Below are 23,478 nucleotides of genomic sequence, written 5' to 3'. Positions count from 1 at the left end.
ACTAGGGACGCCAAGCCCATGATGATTCTCTTCAAATCGATTCTCTCTAGGCTGGAATACTGCTGGACACGAACAGCGCTTTTCAAGGCAGGCAACATTGCTGACCTAGAGAATGTACAGAGAATCTTCACGGCACACATAAGTACAATAAAACACCTAAATTACTGGAACGGTTGAAGCTGCTTGACTTGTATTTTCTGGAACGGAGACGAGAGAAATATGTGATAATATACACTTAGAAATTTTTAGAAGGATTAGTACCAAATTTGAACACGAAAATTCCTCCCTACGACAGCAAAAGGGTAGGCAGGCGGTGCAACATACCGACAATGAAAAGCAGGGGCGCCACGAGCACGCTGAGAGACAACACCGTAAGTGTCAGGGGGCCCAAGACTGTTTAACTGCCTCTCAGCATACATAAGGGGGATTACTAATAGATCCCTGGCTGCCTTCGTGCTGTGGTTCGTACGTCGGTTTACGTGCTGCCAACAGTAACAGCCTGGTTGATCAGGCACTGGTCCACCACAAGTGACCGCGGCTTTTCCAGGTATACAATACTGACATGATGAAAATTAGACACATGTGCAGCTTTTTGGTATCTTTATTGTGGCTTTATAAATACAAATTTAAGGACATAATTTGAAGACAGTAGAACTTTCTGCAAAAGGTGAGGTAATCAGTCCCTCAGCCTTAGAGTTGGTGAAGAGCACCGTAGTCGTGAAGAATCTGAAGTACAAGGTTAGCTGGCGCTTATGTATTGGCGTCAGGTGGTGAAAGACAGGTAGCAGGCGAAGACATTGTCACTGGTAGGTGGGATTCCCCAGTGGAAGTAGGTCCTACCCGAGGGACGGTCAGTAGTAGAAATGAAGGTTGTGGATATGTCCTCAGAACCAAGATTCCATGATGTTGCAGTGTCTGATATAGTTTTACTGTACATAATTGTACTGTCTTCAAATTACCTTTTTCAATTTGAATTGATAAAGCCGCTTATTGGCGAAACGTCTACAATAAAGATACCCAGATGTTGCACATCTAGATATTTTTATTGTAGACGTCTTTATTGTCGGTATTTTATATCATTCATGTACAGTTTGTCAGACACTGCAACATCAGTGAATCTTGGTTCAGAGAACATCTCCACAACCTTCTTCACTACTACTAACCCGTCACTCGGGTAGGACCTACTTCCACTGGGGAATCCCACCCACCAGTGACAGTGTCTTCGTCTGCTACACGTCCCTTTCCACCTGACGCCAGTATATAAACGCCAGCCTTCTTGCCTGTAAGCCAGCGGAAGGCCTCGGTCAGATAACCAAAAGCTCCAAAGGTCATTATCAGACCAAGACTCACTTCAGGAACCACATGTCCCGCTTCTTGACGAACCTTACCTAACCTAACATTGTCTGTGCTCCAGATTCTTCACGACCACGGTGCTCTTCACACCAACTCTAAGGAAGGCTGAGGGACTGATTACCTCACCTTTTGTATATAGTTCTACTGTCTTCAAGTTATGTCCTGGAATTTGTATTGATAAAGCCACTGGATGGCGAAACGTCTACAATAAAGATACCCAGATGTTGCACATGTGTCTAATTTTCATAGCAATATTTGGCATTACATAAATGGATTAAACTTCCTGAAGGTTTTGATCCAAGAAACAGGACTTATCCTCCCCTTTCTTGGATCGAACTTGAATGTCTTTTATTCCACAGGTGCTATATGGCCCCTACAGGTTAAACGCGTTCCCCTGCTGGAAATAAAGGAATTTAAACAGCACCAATAGTTAATGGCCGATACATCGTATGAAATGGATGAAAAGTTTCTTGAAGACCCTATGTGAAGCGCAACTTTTATTGGTTCGGTACAATAGCTGGAAAACTCGCAACTCGCAACTCGCTCTATGGTCAATTTTAAATTTTTAGTTCTAACTTTTTTTTCCTCCTGAAAGAGAGTTTTTCTTGATTTAAGGTTGTAATCACCTTACCACTGGCGGGGATGGAACCCGCGATCAGAGTCTCAAAACTCCAGACCGTCGCGTTAGCGGGTTCTGTCCCCGCCCTTGGTATGGTTTGTTTGCAATCGTGTCATTACGATTTCGTGAGTCTTGTAATCACCTATTTGTGGTTGCAGGGGTCGTGGCGTAGCTCCTGGCTCTGCCTCGTCGCTGGTCGTTACTAGGTCCACTCTCTCCCTCCCACAAGTGCTTTATCGTGCCTTTTCTTTAAGCTATGTATGGATCCTGCCTCCACTATTTCACTCTCCAGATGGGAGTTTAAAAGTGCTAGATTTATTAAATAAACTGTTTTCGGTGGGATGTCAGGAGAATGTCTCTTCTGGTCAGGAATAAGTCAGTGTTTGACTTTATTGGATTATACTTGAAGACCATTGTAAAATATTGGACTATACTTGAAGACCATTGTAAAATATTGGACTATACTTGAAGACCATTGTAAAATATTGGACTATACTTGAAGACCATTGTAAAATATTGGACTGTACTTGAAAACCATTGTAAAATATTGGACTATACTTGAAGACCATTGTAAAATATTGGACTATACTTGAAGACCATTGTAAAATATTGGACTATACTTGAAGACCATTGTAAAATATTGGACTATACTTGAAGACCATTGTAAAATATTGGACTGTACTTGAAAACCATTGTAAAATATTGAACTGTACTTGAAAACCATTGTAAAATATTGGACTATACTTGAAGACCATTGTAAAATATTGGACTGTACTTGAAAACCATTGTAAAATATTGGACTGTACTTGAAAACCATTGTAAAATATTGGACTATACTTGAAGACCATTGTAAAATATTGGACTATACTTGAAGACCATTGTAAAATATTGGACTATACTTGAAGACCATTGTAAAATATTGGACTATACTTGAAGACCATTGTAAAATATTGGACTATACTTGAAGACCATTGTAAAATATTGGACTATACTTGAAGACCATTGTAAAATATTGGACTGTACTTGAAAACCATTGTAAAATATTGGACTATACTTGAAGACCATTGTAAAATATTGGACTATACTTGAAGACCATTGTAAAATATTGGACTATACTTGAAGACCATTGTAAAATATTGGACTATACTTGAAGACCATTGTAAAATATTGGACTATACTTGAAGACCATTGTAAAATATTGGACTATACTTGAAGACCATTGTAAAATATTGGACTGTACTTGAAAACCATTGTAAAATATTGGACTATACTTGAAGACCATTGTAAAATATTGGACTATACTTGAAGACCATTGTAAAATATTGGACTATACTTGAAGACCATTGTAAAATATTGGACTAAACTTGAAGACCATTGTAAAATATTGGTAAGTTATGTACCACTTTAATAATACTTATTTACTTTCTAAAAATTATGGTTAATCTTTAAAAAAAGACTTGGACTGATTTTAACTTTTGTAGATCCCAATTTTTTTTTTTTTTTTGGGGGGGGGGGAAGAAATTTGAGAAATTTAAATTCTGTCTTCCGTGCTATAATTTCTGAGTGTTTCGTCGAATTAGCTTCAACCATTCAACTACGATAGTAAGATAAATCAACTACTAAGCAGCTCAGATTTATTGTGTTAGTCTATTTTAAGTTAATGATCTCTCTGAGATAACAAGATAATACCTAGTCAGCTTAGCTTCTAAGGTGGCATTTCTTAGTAGAAGGTTTCAATTAGATTTGGACTGTGTCCTAATTTGTGATGTTTTTTGAAGAAATCTGGATATTAGTTTCCATATGATAACTAGTGATTTACTCTTCAGATTCACTTTAAACCTACATTACAAACTTATGCCGCACTGCACTAGTCCGGTCCACAACTGTGCTGGTCCACTACTGGGATACTTCTCTCGGACTGCGCACATCAGAAATGCGTCTAATAATAATAACAATGACAACAACAATAATAATAATAATAATAATAATAATAATAATAATAATAATAATAATAATAACAATAAGAAAATAATAATAATTATTATAATAATAATAGTAATAATAATAATAATATTATTATTATTTTTATTATTATTGTAATAATAATAATAATAATTATTATTATTAGTATTATTATTATTATTGTAATAATAATAATAATAATAATAATAATAATAATAATAATTCTTTTTCTTCATATTATTATTATTATTATTATTATTATTATTATTATTATTATTATTATTATTATTATTATTAATTTGCAAAGGAAGCTGAAAAGAGTAAAATAAGACGATTAAGGATATAAAATTGAAGAGAATGTGACCTAATTTGCCCGAAATGCTCAGCATAACAAGCGGCTTTCTATAAAGTAGTATGTCATTGATGTCAGCTAGGACTGTATATCTTGTACATGTATTTGTAGAAATAAAGATATTATTATTATTATTATTATTATTATTATTATTATTATTATTATTGTAGGTAGTAGGTTGGTAGACAGCAACCGCCCAGGGAGGTACTACCGTCCTGCCAAGTGAGTGTAAAACGAAAGCCTGTAATTGTTTTACATGATGGTAGGATTGCTGGTGTCTTTTGTCTGTCTCATAAACATGCAAGATTACAGGTACGTCTTGCTACTTCTACTTACACTTAGGTCACACTACACATACATGTACATGTTTATTTATACACACTCATCTGAGTTTTCTTTGATTTTATCTTAATAGTTCTTGGTCTTATTACTTTTTCTTTTATATCCATTGGGAAGTGGAATAAGAATCTTTCCTCCGTAAGCCATGCGTGTTGTAAAAGTCAACTAAAATGCCGGAAACAATGGGCTAGTAACCCCTTTTCCTGTAATAATTACTAAAAAGAATAATAAGAAGAAAATTGTCAAAGTGGGAAGTCTGAATGTGCGTAGATGTTGTGCGAATAATAAGAAAGAGATGATTGTGGATGTTATGAATGAATAGAAGCTGGATGTCCTGGCTTTAAGTGAAACAAAGCTGAAGGGGGTGGGAGAGTTTCAGTGGAGAGGAATAAATGGGATTAGGTCAGGGGTTTCAAATAGAGTTAGAGCTAAAGAAGGAGTAGCAATAATGTTGAAGGATAAGTTATGGCAGGAAAAGAGGGACTATAAATGTATTAATTAAAGGATTATGTGGAGTAAAATAAAGGTTGGATGTGAAAAGTGGGTTATAGTAAGCGTATATGCGCCTGGAGAAGAGATAAGTGTAGAGGACAGAGAGAGATTTTGGGAAATGTTGAGAGAATGCGTGGGGAGTTTTGAACCAAGTGTGAGAGTAATGGTGGTTGGTGGATTTCAATGCTAAACTGGGCAAAAACGTTGTGGAGGGAGTAGTAGGTAAATTTGGGGTGCCATGGGTAAATGAAAATGGGGAGCCTTTAATTGAGTTATGTGTAGAAAGAGGTTTGGTAATAAGTAATACATATTTTATGAAAAAGAGGAAAAATAAATATATAAGGTATGATGTAGCACGTAATGAAAGTAGTTTGTTAGATTATGTATTGGTGGATAAAAGATTGATGTTCATATTTATAGAGGGGCAACTGATATATCGAATCATTATCTAGTTGTAGCTACAGTTAGAGTAAGAGGTAGATGGGACAAGAGAAAAATATCAACAACAAGTAAGAGAGAGGTGAAACTGTATAAACTAAGGGAGGAGGAAGTTCGGGTGAGATATAAGCAACTATTGGCAGAAAGGTGGGCTGGTGCAAGTATGAGTAGTAGGGGGGGTGGGGTTGAGGAGGGTTGGAATAGTTTTAAATATGCAGTATTAGAATGTGGGGCAGAAGTTTGTGGTTATAGGAGGGTGGGTGCAGGAGGAAAGAGGAGTAATTGGTGGAATGATGAAGTAAAGGGTGTGATAAAAGAGAAAAAGTTAGCTTATGAGAGGTTTTTACAAAGCAGAAGTGTTATATGAAGAGCAGAGTATATGGAGAGTAAAAGAAAGGTGAACAGAGTGGTGAGAGAGTGCAAAAGAAGAGCAGATGATAGAGTGGGAGAGGCACTGTCAAGAAATTTTAATGAAAATTTTTGTAGTGAGTTAAACGTTAAGAAAGCCCAGAGAACGAATGGATTTGTCAGTTAAAAAAAGAGTAGTGGAGTTAGTAGATGGGGAGATGGAGGTTCTGGGTAGATGGCGAGAATATTTTGAGTAACTTTTAAATGTCGTCGAAGAAAGGGAAGCGGTAATTTCGTGCACTGGCCAGGGAGGTATACCATCTTTTAGGAGTGAAGAAGAACAGGATGTGAGTGTGGGGGAGGTGCGTGAGGCATTAGGCAGAATGAAAGGGGGTAAAGCAGCTGGAACTGACGGGGTCATGACAGAAATGTTAAAAGCAGGGGGGGATATAGTGTTGGAGTGGTTGGTATTTTTGTTTAATAAATATATGAAAGAGGGGAAGGTACCTAGGAATTAGTAGAGAGCATGTACAGTCCCTTTATATAAAGGGAAGCGGGACAAAAGAGATTGTAAAAATTATAGAGGAATAACTTTACTGAGTATACCAGGAAAAGTGTACGGGAGAGTTATAACTGAAAGAATTAGAGGTAAGACAGAATGCAGGATTGGGGATGAGCAAATAGGTTTCAGAGTGGGTAGGGGATATGTAGATAAAGTGTTTACATTGAAGCATGTATGTAAACAGTATTTAGATAAAGGTTGGGAAGTTTTTATTGCATTTATGGATTTAGAAAAGGCATATGATAGAGTGGATAGGGGAGCAATGTGGCAGATGTTGCAAGTATATGGAATAGGTTGTAAGTTACTAAATGCTGTAAAGAGTTTTTATGAGGATAGTGAGGCTCAGGTTAGGGTGTGTAGAAGAGAGGGAGAATACTTCCCGGTAAAAGTAGGTCTTAGACAGGGATGTGTAATGTCACCATGGTTGTTTAATATATTTATAGATGGGGTTGTAAAAGAAGTAAATACTAGGGTGTTCAGGAGAGGGGCGGGATTAAATTATGGGGAATTAAATACAAAATGGGAATTGACACAGTTGCTTTTTGCTGATGATACTGTGCTTATGGGAGATTCTAAAGAAAAATTGCAAAGGTTAGTGGATGAGTTTGGGAGTGTGTGTAAAGATAGAAAGTTGAAAGTGAACATAGAAAAGAGTAAGGTGATGAGGGTATCAAATGATTTAGATAAAGAAAAAATGGATATTAAATTTGGGAGGAGGATTATGGAAGAAGTGAATGTTTTCAGATACTTGGGAGTTGACGTGTCGGCGGATGGATTTATGAAGGATGAGGTTAATCATAGAATTGATGAGGGAAAAAAGGTGAGTGGTGCGTTGAGGTATATGTGGAGACAAAAAAACGTTATCTATGGAGGCAAAGAAGGGAATGTATGAAAGTATAGTAGTACCAACACTCTTATATGGATGTGAAGCTTGGGTTGTGAATGCAGCAGCGAGGAGGCAGTTGGAGGCAGTGGAGATGTCCTATCTAAGGGCAATGTGTGGTGTAAATATTATGCAGAAAATTCAGAGTGTGGAAATTAAGAGAAGGTGTGGAGTTAATAAAAATGTTAGTTAGAGGGCTGAAGAGGGGTTGTTGAGGTGGTTTGGTCATTTAGAGAGAATAGATCGAAGTAGAATGACATGGAGAGCATTTAAATCTGTAGGGGAAGGAAGGCGGGGTAGGGGTCGTCCTCGAAAAGGTTGGAAGGGGTAAGGGAGGTTTTGTGGGCGAGGGCTTGGACTTCCTATAGGCGTGCATGAGCGTGGTCGATAGGAGTGAATGGAGACGAATGGTATTTGAGACCTGACGATCTGTTGGAGTGTGAGCAGGGTAATATTTAGTGAAGGGATTCAGGGAAACCGGTTATTTTTGTATAGCCGGACTTGAGTCCTGGAAATGGGAAGTACAATGCCTGCACTCTAAAGGAGGGGTTCGGGATATTGGCAGTTTGGAGGGATATGTTGTGTATTTTTATACATATATGCTTCTAAACTGTTGTGTTTTGAGCACCTCTGCAAAAACAGTGATTATGTGTGACTCACGAAATCGTAATGACACGACTGCAAACAAACCATACGGTTTGGAGTTTTGAGACTCTCTGACCGCGGGTTCAAATCCCGCCCGTGGTATGGTTTATTATGTGTGAGTGAGGTGAAAGTGTTGAATGATGATGAAAGTATTTTCTCTTTGTGGATTTTCTTTTCTTTTGGGTCACCCTGCCTCGGTGGGAGACGGCCGACTTGTTAAAAAAAAAAAATTATTATTATAATTCGCTGCCCAACCCGAGATCCGAGAAAGGTATCCCCATATTCCACATCTCCAGTCCACTGTGTCTGAATGCAAGTGACTGGAATACTACATAAATTGATAATGCAGGTAAATATTAGAGTTAAAAAGTGAAAGGAATCAGAAGAGGCATTCACAAATCGTCATTTGGAAAGTAATATCCAAATTTTGTGAATAAAACAGTAAATCAGAACTTGCACAGCCCATATCTAACGTGAACCTTGCAGAGACCGTTATCCTAGCAAAGAGACCGGTATCCTAGCAAAGAGACCGGTATCCTAGCAAAGAGACCGGTATCCTAGCAAAGAGACCGGTATCCTAGCAAAGAGACCAGTATCCTAGCAAAGAGACCGGTATCCTAGCAAAGAGACCGGTATCCTAAAATAAACAAGAAAATTAAACCTGTGGTCTTTCACGAGTTGTATTTTCCATTTATCACCATGGAAGGGTTGAAGCTAATCATATGCGACACTCAGAAAATCTCGCATGAACAACATGAGTTTTTTCCAGTTTCACCTAAAAAAGTGAAGTGGGATCTAGACAGGCCAAAATAAATCCAAACTTTTCTTTAAGACTGACCAGCTTTTAAGAAACTAAATACAGTAACAAAAATTTGAAGCTGATCAAATGGTAAATATCCAGATTTATGGCAAAGATTCCAACAATTTCAATTATTTTTTACTATTTTACTACATCACTAAATTTACCTACAAGGAAACGAAACTTGTTAGGTACCATCTTGACCCTAACATTAATCAGGCATTAAATACTGAAGGTCTTCAAGAGGTAAACTGAAATTTATTGAACGTAGTTTAACATGAAGGAAAACTTTACAGTATTTTTTTTCACATAAAATTGACAGATTTGAACCTACACACATTAGTCTTACCCTTCATTGTCATCGAATTAGGAGGCTTTTTTTTTCCAAAGTTTGAAGCTAGGCTCCTGAGGGTTTTGGAAGTTATCCGAGCCCTTCCATGATGTTGGGAATGTGTTCAACAGTTTTCTTTGGTCATAGAGCAAGTATATATGTCAATTGTTCCATGAATCTGGTCCTCGTTACCTAACTCAAGCACTAAAAAAATTGAATCCGACTGGAGGAGGTGTTCTTGAGTTATAAGCAACATTAAATAAAGTTGGGGAAAGTTAAAGCAAAATGAAAAATTCGGCAACCTCTTTAGGTCCCCCATCAGGTATTCATAACTAACGTTTTTCCGGTATGAAGTAAATCTTAAATGCGAAATGATAATGAAAGAAGGTGTGACCAACCGTTAGCATTCCATGCGACAATTATCTCACGTTCTAGTTCATAAAGACAAGATAAACATTACTGATTTTAATGAGACTTTTGAGTCTGCTTTGATTTCGCCAAGTTTGTAATGTTTGGAGTTAAATTAGTTAGTGAGAGCAGCAGAGAATTCTTCCAAGTTGAACCAGTCAGTCGTGACCTCTGTTTATTTTTAATAAATATGATGGATGAAAATGTTTGCTCACATCTGTACGTTGTTCCAAAGCGATATATATAACTCTGGGCAAATTTTCTAAGTTCTGGAAAAATTTCACAGGGTAATAATCGCCAAAAAATAATTATGTCAGAAGCATTTGGGACTGAGGGAAGCTCATTATATTTACTTTTCAATAATGAATTTGTTTTCAAATCAGTAAGTTTCATTCGCATGTTATAAGACATTTTCAGAATTCTTTGTTCACTTAGTGAAATTTGTTTTATAAATGCGAATATGTAGTATATTCTTCTTTAGCAAAATCACTAAAACGACTTTCAAATGACTCTTACGAAAATATAAATTTTTCAATATATTCTGTAATATTGTCATTATCTTCAGCACATTCACTCTGTCCTTTAAAATGTGTTAACTGACTCATATTCTCATTTTGTAAATGAGAGGTAAACAGTTTTAACTTCATCTTCTTCTTCTTAGATGTTTGCCGGTACTTCCGGCCCGGGTCTTCTCCAGCTGGTGACCCGGCGTTAACTTCATCTTGAATGTACTGATATCATTTACTAAGCTAAGAAACAATTTGTTCTTGCACTGCAGTTTTAAATTTAGATCATTGAAATGGCTGCTAACATCAACTAAAAATGTTAAATCAGACCATTTATTATCACATAAAATGCTCTTTCCTCAGGCAGTTCATTCTTCTAGAAAATTATGAACATTATTTTTCAGTTTCCAAAATCTACTGAGAAGCCAGAGTCGCACCTCACAATGAAGGATGAGATCACTATATTCAAAATCTAACAATTCACGATATTCTCTGAATTCACTTTTGTTTAATCCTCTTGCTCTAATTTTACTCAGGCATTTCACAAGTGGTAGCATAACACGCCGCAAATTTGAACATTTTTCCACACAGTGACTCTTAGTGTATAATGCTGTGATATTTTAACAGAGGACCACTTAACTTACTTGAATTTCTCTTATAATATTTTTTTTTTACAAATCAGTTATTGGTTAATAATTTTTGTATAAGTAGGCTTGCAATGGGATGCAATGCGTCACTTCTATTCATGCAATGCGCCACTTTCAGATCATGCGTCTTAGGTTGGCCATTTCTGAATGAAAGCAATATATATTTTTTTACACTATGTATTCATACTCCATATTAATGCCTATTAAAAAAACACACTGAAAACTAAATATATTTCGGTGGATGCGCGATCCGACAAAGATATCCCCGTATTCCATAACCTCAGACCCGTGTGCCTCAATGTACGTGATTGGAATGTGTAGATTGCGGCCTCAGTTGTTGATGCAGTTAAATATTTGCGTTGAAGATTTGAAGGGAATCAGAAGAGTCATTCACAAGTCATCATAAGGACACTAATATCCCAGTTACTTCAATGAAAATGGTTAATTAGCATATTACACAGCCCAGATCTAATTCATACCTTTCAAAGACACAAATAAAACCAGCATAATAAAATTAAACAAACATATTATGCCTGGAGTCGCTGAGAAGTTGCGTTATCAAGTGATCATCTTGCAAGGTGCAACATGATCACGCACGACACTCAGAAATTGTCGTATGAAAAGTTGTATATATATTTTTCAGGTTTCCCAAAAAAGGCAAATTGGGACCTACGCTGACTAAAATCAATCCAAACTTTACTTCAGGTAAGACTGACCACCTTTAAAGAGAGTAAGTACAATACAGTAAATTTTATGTAAAATTTTTTAACAATTGTCTTGAGGTCACATTAATATTATAAGCACCTAGAAAAACATTAAGTTGAATTAACCCAGGATAACTAAATAACGTCAAACTTTTTAACCAATCTGTGATCAGACGAGACATTCTCCAATTGTTTTACAGAAACCAGTTTAATAAAACTGGCACATGATCGCTTACACAACCTAACATCAAGAAATTGTTTCCTTTGAGGAAAACACATCGGCACTAATAGTTTAAGCTGACTAGTAAGTATATGCATTTTCCAGTCATTGCACAGAGTCCAAAAAAAAAAAAAAAAATGTGCCCACAGCCTTAACCAATCAGCCACTGAAGACTGATGTTGTTCACACTTATTATATTCTAATCAGAGGAAACCGCTAAACCTGTAGAAGTTATATAACGCCTATGGAACGGGAGGCATTCAAATTCAAACCAAGATCCCCTCACCAGGAGCACAGCAAAATAATACAAGGTAAAATAATACCAAACCATTTCGAGACTAAAAGTGTCAAAATGTCATCTACACACTCCATTAAATATGGGAATATTCTGCTGAGTAGGTTACACCTGTGTTCTGCTGAGTAGGATACACCTGTGTTCTGCTGAGTAGGATACACCTGTGTTTTGCTGAGTAGGTTACACCTGTGTTTTGCTGAGTAGGTTACACCAGTGTTTTGCTGTGTAGGATACACCTGTGTTCTGCTGAGTAGGTTACACCTGTGTTTTGCTGAGTAGGTTACACCTGTGTTCTGCTGAGTAGGTTACACCAGTGTTTTGCTGAGTAGTTTACACCAGTGTTTCGCTGAGTAGGTTACACCAGTGTTTTGCTGAGTAGGATACACCTGTGTTTAGCTGACTAGGTTACACCTGTATTTTGCTGAGTAGGTTACACCTGTGTTTTGCTGAGTAGGATACACCTGTGTTCTGCTGAGTAGGTTACACCTGTGTTCTGCTGAGTAGGTTACACCAGTGTTTTGCTGAGTAGGATACACCTGTGTTTTGCTGAGTAGGTTACACTAGTGTTTTGCTGAGTAGGATACACCTGTGTTTTGCTGAGTAGGTTACACTAGTGTTTTGCTGAGTAGGATACACCTGTGTTTTGCTGAGTAGGATACACCTGTGTTTTGCTGAGTAAGTTACACTAGTGTTTTGCTGAGTAGGTTACACCAGTGTTTAGCTGAGTAGGTTACACCTGTATTTTGCTGAGTAGGTTCCACTAGTGTTTTGCTGAGTAGGTTACACCTGTATTTTGCTGAGTAGGTTACACTAGTGTTTTGCTGAGTAGGATACACCTGTGTTTTGCTGAGTAGGATACACCTGTGTTTTTCTGAGTAGGATACACCTGTGTTTTGCTGAGTAAGTTACACTAGTGTTTTGCTGAGTAGGATACACCTGTGTTTTGCTGAGTAGGTTACACTAGTGTTTTGCTGAGTAGGATACACCTGTGTTTTGCTGAGTAGGATACACCTGTGTTTTGCTGAGTAAGTTACACTAGTGTTTTGCTGAGTAGGATACACCTGTGTTTTGCTGAGTAGGTTACACTAGTGTTTTGCTGAGTAGGATACACCTGTGTTTTGCTGAGTAGGATACACCTGTGTTTTGCTGAGTAAGTTACACTAGTGTTTTGCTGAGTAGGATACACCTGTGTTTTGCTGAGTAGGTTACACTAGTGTTTTGCTGAGTAGGATACACCTGTGTTTTACTGAGTAGGATACACCTGTGTTTTGCTGAGTAGGTTACACTAGTGTTTTGCTGAGTAGGATACACCTGTATTTTGCTGAGTAGGTTACACCTGTGTTTAGCTGAGTAGGTTACACTAGTGTTTTGCTGAGTAGGTTACACCAGTGTTTAGCTGAGTAGGTTACACCTGTATTTTGCTGAGTAGGTTACACTAGTGTTTTGCTGAGTAGGTTACACCTGTATTTTGCTGAGTAGGATACACCTGTGTTTTGCTGAGTAGGATACACCTGTGTTTTGCTGAGTAGGTTACACCAGTATTTTGCTGAGTAGGATACACCTGTGTTTTGCTGAGTAGGTTACACCTGTGTTTTGCTGAGTAGGTTACACTAGTGTTTTGCTGAGTAGGATACACCTGTGTTTTGCTGAGTAGGTTACACTAGTGTTTTGCTGAGTAGGATACACCTGTTTTTTGCTGAGTAGGATACACCTGTGTTCTGCTGAGTAGGTTACACTAGTGTTTTGCTGAGTAGGATACACCTGTGTTTTGCTGAGTAGGTTACACCTGTGTTTTGCTGAGTAGGATACACCTGTGTTCTGCTGAGTAGGTTACACTAGTGTTTTGCTGAGTAGGATACACCTGTGTTTTGCTGAGTAGGTTACACCAGTGTTTTGCTGAGTAGGTTACACCAGTGTTTTGCTGAGTAGGTTTCACCTGTGTTTTGAAGCCAATCAGATTTTGTTTCCTATCACACGGTAACAAAAATCTGAGAATTGTTTAAGTAACACTGTGTTGGGGCGCCATGTACGCAAATGGTCCCATGAATCTTGTCCAAAAATTATTATACCAGCGTTGAAAATTTAAAGCCGATCGAATGAGGCATTCTCGAATAATACATGAAAAATTGTGAGAAAACAAACGAAAATGTTGCTGAGAATGTTCCGAAAGATAGGAAAGTCTCCTCTCTCTAAACTTAAAATATCACAATATCGTACATTTTTTATTTCTAGTTTACAATTATCATTTACATTCTATATAAAGTTCATTACAATTCTGTAAGGAAAATATTTACTTCTCTTTATTAAAAAAAAGTCCAATTTGATAAAATGAGCCCCCAAAATAATATAAACATACATCCTATTAAGACACACCAGTATTTATTATGGTTTGAAGCTGATCGGAAGAGGCATTCTCTAGTTGAATCTTAAACGAGTCATCTAAAATTTTCACTTGCTTGGACTAAACTTATAAGGTAACATCTTTCTTGATGAATGTTTCGTCAATATTATTCTGAAGTCATTCAGAAGAAGCATTCTTTAATTATTGAATAAATAAATATCACTATTTATTCAATAAACCTGGGAAATTCAGACTTATGCCAGCGAGTGCAACGTGAACCTGGGTTTTCATACAGCACATCACTAGTGAAAATCTGTAGATAATCAGACGACTCATTCTCCAGTTATGGGAGAGATTTAAACGATTCAGTTTTTTTTTACTATTTTATTATATCTAGAAATTTCGTAGCATGCTAGCGGAGCTTAATAGGTATTATCGTGGTCTTAAGATCCATCAGACATTAAATACTGAAGCCATAAAATGGTCAGATCTACAGCTACACATTTGAATTTCACTCTCTATTGTCTTCGATTTCCTTAACCTTTTCTGGACGTTTTCGAAGTTTTATGAGTTTTTCAGGATGCTGAGAATGAGTTCAACAACTTTGGTCATTTTCTAAGAATTTGATCCTCGTTATTTCACACAAATTTGTAGAATTTTATGCCAACTGTATGAGCGAAATAAAATCGAGAAGTTCAAGGAAGAATAAAAGAAATAAATTAGACAACCTCTTACAGGTATCCTATCGTGGATACATAATAAGTGATTCAGTTATAAGAACTTACTTTGTAATGAAGCAGGGAGTGGTGAGCGAGTGTATGGGTAGCAACTGGACTAGTACAGAGACATTCTGCGAGTGTGTGTACAGGCATGCCACCAGTAGACAGGTTGCTTCTTTAACTTAATTATTCAAGACAAACGTCGTCAGTGTTGGTACGCCTAGTGAAGCCCCCCACACACCTCCTACTGACCAACAACTTGTTTTGTTTTGGCGAGGTTTGTCAAATGCTCTTGCATAATATAACCTTCAGTTATGTGAATGCTATAAACGGCAGTTTTAATGTATATCTTGTAAGATGACAAGACGAGAGGTATATATTGGTCTCTTTTAAACTATTTTCCTTTGTTTACCTAGTAATAAATAGGTGCCAGGGTGTTGCAAGTCGCATCATCATGAAGAGATCAGAAGACAACAACAACATAAATATGTCTCACTGCTTAACTTCCCTGGGTTACCCTCCATGTTTAATAATCAGAAGAATGAAGACTTCTTCTGTAATCCTTTTCTGGGACATTGGTTCAGGACGTATAATAATAATAATAATAATAATAATAATAATAATAATAATAATAATAATAATAATAATAATCTTTATTTCTAAAGTACATGTACAAGGTATACAGGTATAGCTGAATTCAATGACATATCTCTATATAGAAAGCCCCTTTTTTCAAAGCATTTCGGACAAATTACGTCGATTTTTTCCCAGGATGCGACCCACACTAGTCGATTAACACCTATTTTACTGATAGATGAACATAGACAGCAGGTGTCTTAAGGAAACACGTCTTAATGTTTCTCACCTTTTGACCAGGATAAACAATGTTCTGACTGGTAACGGAGTTGCTGCCTTTCCATTCTCAGCTGACTATGTCTGCGCTTCTTTCCCTTCTCAGCTCGTCCTACCTTCCTCAGCTGACAAGGCCGTTGTTTCTTTCCTGAATCAGGTCGCCCTACATCCCTTAGCTAACCAGAATGTTGCTTCTCTCCTTATTCAACTATCCCTATCTACTTCAGTTGACGGAGTTGTTGCCTCCCTCCCTCATGACTCACCTGAAAGAGCCCTTGCTGCTCTCTTTCCTCCGGACTCCATACCTGCCTCAGGTGACGGAGTCGTTATTTCTCACCCTCCTCAGCTCTTTTAAGTTCCCTCAGCGTATACGAAGGAGAGTGTTGAAGCCACACAAGGTAATAATGCTCTGGCCCCTTCCTTTCACTGGCGCCCTTGTGTAACATACACTTGTAATTACCTCTCATACTGCATCATATTCTGTTCGCTCATTCCAAAGGGCAGATAGGTTTACATGGTTACTTAATACCCTGTGGCGAAGTGTCGTACCCTCCAAGATGGGAGAATATGTATTTGCTGGCAAGCGTACGTGTGTGTGTGCTTGTGTATGTATATATACTGATTCGCTTATTAATATGTGCCAGTTTGCCCACACATATGTGCTGCTCACGTGTAAATAAATAAATGTTAATGAGAGCACATATGCTTGCTGGTATACATACATATATGCTCTAGCTCCCTTACATATATGTGCTAGAGTGTACGTATACGTTTCTTCTCATATATATATATATATATATATATATATATATATATATATATATATATATATATAGCAACACTGCGTTAGCCAAGGATTCGAACCCATGTTGTACTGGCCTGCCTCATGGTAAGCGAGAACCACATGACGCTTTAAACCACAGGACCACCCAACCCTACAAGAATGGCGCAGCCAGCACACAGCTAGCTGTTGGGTCTCCAAACGACGGCATACGGAGGTGTGGGAGCTTCTTATCTAATTTCATTCTCATCCCTGTTTGGTGTACTAGCCTCACGAGCAGTATTTATATATTAATTATTGTAACCACGAACGAGTGGTATTGATCAATAACAACACTCGCTTACCATGAGGCAGGCCAGTCCAACATGGGTTCGAATCCTTGGCTAGCGCAGTGTTGTTATTGATCAATACCACTCGTTCGTGGTTACAATTATATATATATATATATGTATATATGTATATATATATATATATATATATATATATATATATATATATATATATGTGTGTGTGTGTGTGTGTGTGTGTGTGTGTGTGTGTGTGTGTGTGTGTGTGTGTGTGTGTGTGTGTGTGTGTGTGTGTCGTGCCGAATATGTAAAACTGGTCAATTAGCAAGAATTCATTTAAAATTAAGTCCTTTCTAAAATTTCCTCTTATATGTTTAAATATATATATTATATATGAAATGTTGACTGAATGCGTTTGGAGTTTTCAACCAAGTGTGAGAGTAACTGTGGTTGAGGATTTCAATGCTAAAGTGGGTAAAAATGTTGTGGAGGGAGTAGTAGGTAAACTTGGGGTGCCAGGGGTAAATGAAAATGGGAAGCCTTTGAATGAGCTATATGTAGAAAGAGGTTTGGTAATAAGTAATGCATATTTTATGAAAAAGAGGATAAATAAATATACAAGGTATGACATAGCAAGTAATGAAAAAGAGAAAATTAGCAATAACAAGTAAGAGAGAGGTGAAAGTGTATAAACTAAGGGAGGAGGAAGTTCGGGTGAGATATAAGCAACTATTGGCAGAAAGGTGGGCTGGTGCAAGTAGGAGAAGTGGGGGGTGGGGTTGAAGAGGGTTGGAATAGTTTTAAAATGCAGTATTAGAATGTGGGGCAGAAGTTTGTGGTTATAGGAGGGTGGGAGCAGGAGGAAAGAGGAGTGATTGGTAGAATGATGAAGTAAAGGGTGTGAAAAAAGAGAAAAAGTTAGCTTATGAGAAGTTTTTACAAAGCAGAAGTGTTATAAGAAGAGCAGAGTATACGGAGAGTAAAAGAAAGGTGTAGAGAGGAGTGGTGAGAGAGTGCAAAAGGAGAGCAGATGATAGAGTGGGAGAGGCACTGTCAAAAAATTTTACTGAATATAAGAAAAAAATTTGGAGTGAGTTAAACAAGTTAAGAAAGCCTAGAGAACGAATGGATTTGGCAGATAAAAACAGAGTAGGGGAGTTAGTAGATGGGGAGAGGGAGGTATTAGGTAGATGGCGAGAATATTTTGAGGAACTTTTAAATGTCGACGAAGAAAGGGAGGCAGTAATTTCATGCACTGGACAGGGAGGTATATCATCTTTTAGGAGTGAAGAAGAACAGGATGTGAGTGTGGGGGAGGTGCCTGAGGCATTACGTAGAATGAAAGGGGGTAAAGCAGCTGGAACTGACGGGGAAGGTACCTAGGGATTGGCGGAAAGCATGTATAGTTCCTTTATATAAAGGGAAGGGGGTCAAAAGAGACTGTAAAAAATATAGAGGAATAAGTTTACTGAGTATACCAGGAAAAGTGTACGGTAGGGTTATAATTGAAAGAATTAGAGGTAAGACAGAATGTAGGATTGCGGATGAGCAAGGAGGTTTTAGAGTGGGTAGGGGATGTGTAGATCAAGTGTTTACATTGTAGCATATATGTGAACAGTATTTAGATAAAGGTAGGGAAGTTTTCATTGCATTTATGGATTTAGAAAAGTCATATGATAGAGTGGATAGGGGAGCAATGTGGCAGATGTTGCAAGTATATGTAATAGGTTGTAAGTTACTAAATGCTGTAAAGAGTTTTTATGAGGATAATGAGGCTCAGGTTAGGGTGTGTAGAAGAGAGGGAGACTACTTCCCGGTAAAAGTAAGTCTTAGACAGGGATGTGTAATGTCACCATGGTTGTTTAATATATTTATAGATGGGGTTGTAAAAAAAGTAAATGCTAGGGTGTTCAGGAGAGGGGCGGGATTAAATTATGGGGAATCACATACAAAATTGGAATTGACACAATTACATTTTGCTGATGATACTGTGCTTATGGGAGATTCTAAAGAAAAATTGCAAAGGTTAGTGGACGAGTTTGGGAGAATTTGTAAAGGTAGGAAGTTGAAAGTGAACATAGAAAAGAGTAAGGTGATGAGGGTATCAAATGATTTATATAAAGAAAAATTGGATATCAAATTGGAAAGGAGGAGTATGGAAGAAGTGAGTGTTTTCAGATATTTGCGAGTTGACGTGTCAGCAGATGAGTTTTTGAAGGATGAGGTTAATCATAGAACTGATGAAGGGAAAAAGGTGAGTGGTGCATTGAGGCATATGTGGAGACAAAAAACGTTATCTATGGACGCAAAGAAGGGAATGTATGAACGTATAGTGGAACCAACACTCTTACATGGGTGTGAAGCTTGGGTTGTAAATGCTGCAGCAAGGAGGCGGTTGGAGGCAGTGTAGATGTCCTGTCTAAGGGCAATGTGGTGTAAATATTATGCAGAAAATTAGGAGTGTGGAAATTAAGAGGTGTGGAGTTAATAAAAATATTAGTAATAGGGCTGAAGAGGGGTTGTTGAGGTGGTTTGGTCATTTAGAGAGAATGGATCAAAGTAGAATGACATGGAGAGCGTATAAATCTGTAGGGGAAAAGGTTTGAGGGAGGGGTTAAAGGAGGTTTTGTGGGCGAGGGGCTTGGACTTCCAGCATGCGTGCGTGAGCGTGTTAGATAGGAGTGAATGGAGACGAATGGTATTTGGGACCTGACGAGCAGATGGAGTATGAGCAGGGTAATATTTAGTGAAGGGATTCAGGGAAATGGGCTATTTTTGTATAGTCGGACTTGAGTCCTGGAAATGGGAAGTACAATGCCTGCACTCTAAAGGAGGGGTTCGAGATATTGGCAGTTTGGAGGGATATGTTGTGTATCTTTTTACGTATATGTTTCTGAGTTGTTGTATTCTGGTTACCTCTGCAAAATACAGTGATTATGTGTGAGTGAAGTGAAAGTGTTGAATAACGATGAAAGTATTTTCTTTTTGGGGATTTTCTTTCTTTTTTGGTCACCCTGCCTCGGTGGGAGACGGCCGACTTGTTAATGTATATATGTATATATATATATATATATATATATATATATATATATATATATATATATATATATATATATATATATATATATATATATATATATATATATATATATATATATGTATATATATAAAGGCTAATAAACATACATATGTGCTGGAATACGTGTACATACATACTGAGATACTGTGCTGACAAGCTTTATCATGAAGGTGCTGGCATACATGCGTTCCTTAATGAACATGCTGGCATGCGTACGTGTACGTATAGACATGTGTATGTGTACGTGCTGGCATGCGAACGTGTACGTGCTTGCATGTACATTTGTACGTGCTGACATGAGCGCATGCATATGCTGACGTGCGTACGTGTAAGAGGCCTTACATAGGTTGGTTTATGAGTAACAGTAACCTTATAAGTTCCAGTGTTGTGACTGCATGTGCTCACTTACATGTGCTCACTTACATGTGCTCACCTACATGTGCTCACTTACATGTGCTCACTTACATGTGCTCACCTACATGTGCTCACTTACATGTGCTCACCTACATGTGCTCACTTACATGTGCTCACCTACATATACTAACCTACATGTGCTCACCTACATGTGCTCACTTATATGTGCTCACGTACATGTGCTCACTTACATGTGCTCACCTACATGTGCTCACCTACGTGTGCTCACTTACATGTGCTCACCTACATGTGCTCACTTACTTGTGCTCACCGGCATGTGCTCACCTACATGTGCTCACCTACATGTGCTCACCTACATGTGCTCACTTACATGTGCTCACCTACAAGTGCTCACCTACATGTGCTCACCTACATGTGCTCACCTACATGTGCTCACCTACATGTGCTCACTTACATGTGCTCACCTACATGTGCTCACTTACATGTGCTCACCTACATGTGCTCACCTACATGTGCTCACCTACATGTGCTCAACTACATGTGCTCACTTACTTGTGCTCACCTACATGTGCTCACCTACATGTGCTCACTTACATGTGCTCACCTACATGTGCTCACTTACATGTGCTCACCTACATGTGCTCACTTACATGTGCTCACCTACATGTGCTCACTTACATGTGCTCACCTACATGTTCTCACTTACATGTGCTCACCTACATGTGCTCACCTACATGTGCTCACCTACATGTGCTCACTTACATGTGCTCACCTACATGTGCTTACCTACATGTGCTCACCTACATATGCTCACCTACATGTGCTCACTTACATGTGCTCACTTACATGTGCTCACCTACATGTGCTTACATACATGTGCTCACCTACATGTGCTCACCTACATGTGCTCACCTACATGTGCTCACTTACATGTGCTCACCTACATGTGCTTACCTACATGTGCTCACCTACATATGCTCACCTACATGTGCTCACTTACATGTGCTCACTTACATGTGCTCACCTACATGTGCTCACCTACATGTGCTCACCTACATGTGCTCACATACATGTGCTCACTTACATGTGCTTACCTACATGTGCTCACATACATGTGCTCTCTTACATGTGCTCATCTACATGTGCTCACATACATGTGCTCACCAACATGTGCTCACTTACATGTGCTCACCTACATGTGCTCACATACATGTGCTCACCTACATGTGCTCACCTACATGTGCTCACCTACATGTGCTCACATACATGTGCTCACCTACATGTGCTCACCTACAAGTGCTCACCTACATGTGCTCACCTACATGTGCTCACCTACATGTGCTCACCTACATGTGCTCACCTACATGTGCTCACCTACATGTGCTCACTTACATGTGCTCACCTACATGTGCTCACTTACATGTGCTCACCTACATGTGCTCACTTACATGTGCTCACCTACATGTGCTCACCTACATGTGCTCACCTACATGTGCTCACATACATGTGCTCACCTACATGTGCTCACCTACATGTGCTCACCTACATGTGCTCACATACATGTGCTCACCTACATGTGCTCACATACATGTGCTCACCTACATGTGCTTACTTACATGTGCTCACATACTTGTGCTCACCTATATGTGCTCACATACTTGTGCTCACTTACATGTGCTCACATACTTGTGCTCACTTACATGTGCTCACATACTTGTGCTCACCTACATGTGCTTACTTACATGTGCTCACATACTTGTGCTCACCTACATGTGCTCACCTATATGTGCTCACCTACATATACTAACCTACATGTGCTCACCTACATGTGCTCACTTATATGTGCTCACGTACATGTGCTCATTTATATGTGCTCACCTACATGTGCTCACCTACATATGCTCACTTACATGTGCTCACATACATGTGCTCACCTACATGTGCTCACCTACATGTGCTCACCTACATATGCTCACTTACATGTGCTCACATACATGTGCTCACCTACATGTGCTCACCTACATGTGCTCACCTACATGTGCTCACCTACATGTGCTCACTTATATGTTGTTGGAGGAGTCTTATCTCAGCTCCTGGCTCCGCCTCTTCGTTGGCACCTTCTGTGTTCAATATATCCTGGCTTTGAGAGCCTTGTCGTACTTATCCTTAAAGCTATGTATGGATTCTGCCTCTATCACTCCGCTGTCAAAATCGTTCCTCATCCTGGCGACCCTAAGACTACTAACTACTTCTTATCATCTCTCTGACTTATCTGTGTATTCAGCTTCCAGCTGAATATGGGCTAGCGACGCGTTTTAACTTACGTCTGTAGGGTGTCCGTTCCGGCGGTGTGACACCGCCGGCGCCGGCGCCACCTTCACCGCCTGCCGTCTCTCACCCCCGTTCCTGCGCCATCCACACCTGCTGTCCCCGCCTGCCTCTCGTCACTCTCGCCGCCTTTCGCTTTGCCCCTCACCCCTCCCGTCACCCCTCCCGTCACCCCACCTGTCACCCCTCGTCCCGAGGAAGCCCGTGTCTCTCTACCTGACCGGACACTTATTGTGTGTTCTCTTAGTGTACTCATGGCGCCCTACTTTTCATTGGGGATGTATTGCACCATCTGCCTAATCTTTTGCTTTCATAAGGAGTGATTTCCATGTGCAGAATTGGGACCAGACCCTCTTGGATTTTTCGGATGTAGATTATGATGTCTCTCTCTCTCTCACTTTTGTGTGTTATTACACCACGATCGCTCTTGTCAAAGGCTTTTTCAAAGTCGTTTTGTTTGTCCTCCACTGCATTCAAGACCATATCATAGTGGTCCAGTAGTTGCAAGGTCCAGTAGTGGCAGGAGCGACCTGCTCTAAACCAATTTTGTTGCCCTGGATTGTGCAGTTGTTGGGAATCCAGATGATTGGTGATCATGCTTTTTAGAACTGTTTCAAAGATTTTTATGATGTGGGACGTTAGAGCTATTGGTTTATAATTCCTTGCATGCCACCTTTATGTGGGATGATACCCGTGTCAAGGCTTCCTCTCCATAGGACGCAAAAGGGGCTTCTTGCAATCCTTGATGAACACTGATTTGCACGAGGCTGGGCCTGGAGCAGAGTGCACCGGCACGTTGTCAGTAGCGTTTCC

The 23,478-nt window shown here is 38.9% G+C and overlaps 1 protein-coding gene across 2 annotated transcripts in view; it reads right to left on the bottom strand.

Moving 5' to 3' along the window:
- LOC128685137 (metabotropic glutamate receptor 3-like) overlaps positions 1-22,775 on the bottom strand; it is a 111,331-nt gene extending 88,556 nt beyond the window's left edge. Inside the window, exon 1 of one of the 2 annotated variants that reach the window (XM_070101680.1) lies at positions 22,662-22,775. The gene's annotated coding sequence lies outside the window, so the exon portion shown is untranslated. Of the gene's footprint in view, positions 1-15,029; positions 15,129-22,661 lie in introns of those variants that run through there. The other variant, XM_070101671.1, reaches the window with a different exon arrangement.
- Positions 22,776-23,478: the final 703 nt, after the last annotated feature.

This window comes from Cherax quadricarinatus, chromosome 5, assembly GCF_038502225.1.
Source record: "Cherax quadricarinatus isolate ZL_2023a chromosome 5, ASM3850222v1, whole genome shotgun sequence".
Classification (NCBI taxonomy): domain Eukaryota; kingdom Metazoa; phylum Arthropoda; class Malacostraca; order Decapoda; family Parastacidae; genus Cherax; species Cherax quadricarinatus.
The sequence above is the reverse complement of the archived record's forward strand: the minus strand, read 5'-3'. Positions and strand labels throughout refer to the sequence as shown.